The sequence below is a fragment of the Myotis davidii genome, unplaced genomic scaffold, assembly GCF_000327345.1.
Source record: "Myotis davidii unplaced genomic scaffold, ASM32734v1 scaffold639, whole genome shotgun sequence".
Taxonomy (NCBI): domain Eukaryota; kingdom Metazoa; phylum Chordata; class Mammalia; order Chiroptera; family Vespertilionidae; genus Myotis; species Myotis davidii.
The window spans coordinates 1,696,448-1,697,747 of NW_006290541.1; the positions used below are offsets into that span (position 1 = coordinate 1,696,448).

Sequence of the window (1,300 nt, forward strand, 5' to 3'; positions counted from 1 at the left end):
TTTTAAAAAGAAGAAAGAGAAATGATTTCGTGGAGTGGGGAGCCACAGCTGTGAACTTCTTGAAGGCAGGGATGGATTTTGTTCATCTGTTTTGTACAGTCTCTAGCAGTGACTTGCAAGTCAGGCAGTGTTTGTTGAATGAAAACAAAATCCAAAGGGAGTGTTTATGTAAGAGCATGAGGAATATTTTTCCTAAGGCATCATTCATGATAAATCTAATCTCTAAAAATGTTTTGGAAAGAAATGTAATAAAGTGTCTTTCTTCCTATCTGTGGAATAATGTCCCCCAAAGATGTCCATGTCCTCATGCCTAGATTCTGTGAAGACGTTGTGTTACACGATGAGCGGGAATTAAGGGTTCAGATGGAATTAGGGTTGCTAATCATGTGACCTCAAGATGGGGAGATTATGATGGATTATCCAGGTAGATCCAATGTAATCTCAAGGGTCCTTATAAGAGGAGACAGGAGCATCATATAAGAAAAAGGGGATTCGCCCGCTGGCTGCTGGAATCAGAGGTCAGAGTGAGCCCCTCGGGCACCACTGGAGGAAGATGGTGGTCACCCAGGAGGAAATTAAGAAGGATCCGGAGAAGCCAATTGCCCGGGAGAAGATGTGCCTGCTGCTGCTGCTGCGTGTCTTCACCACCAACAACGGGCGCCACCACCGCATGGACAAGTTCTCCTGCGGGAACGTGCCGTCCAGTGAGCTGCAGATCTACACCTGGATGGATGCAACCTTGAAAGAACTGACTAGTTCAGTAAAGAAGTCTACCCAGAAGCTAGAAAGAAGGGCACACACTTCAACTTTTCAATTGTTTTTACGGATATGAAAAGACCTGGCTATCGGGTGAAGGAGATCGGCAGCACCGTCTCCAGGAGAAAGGGGACTGATGATTCCATGACCCTGCAGTCGCAGAAGTTTCAGATAGGAGATTATCTGGACATAGTGATCACCCCTCGAATTGGGCACCACCTCCTTCAGAGCACATGAGACCATATTAAATTTTATTGACTACTAGAGGCCCGATGCACGAAATTCATGCAAGGGTAGGCCTTCCGTCCCTCGGCTGCCGGCATCGGCTTCCCTCTGACACCCAGGACCCGGGCTTCCTTCATGGCCTGGCTTCGTCTGGAAGGACGTCTGGTCGGACGTCTGGTCTAATTAGCATATTATGCTTTTATTATTATAGATTTCTTGAGTTTATTTTTCATTCTATTTTATAAAACAAATTTAGGCTTTTCCCTCCCCCTTTTATTGCCATTGAGCCTGTAAACTCTAAACAAATTGTAGTGCATTT

The 1,300-nt window shown here is 45.5% G+C and overlaps 1 pseudogene; it reads left to right on the forward strand.

Annotated features, from left to right (window-relative positions):
• The first annotated feature begins 518 nt into the window (after window positions 1-518).
• LOC102766820 lies at window positions 519-1,004 on the forward strand (annotated as a pseudogene).
• Window positions 1,005-1,300: the final 296 nt, after the last annotated feature.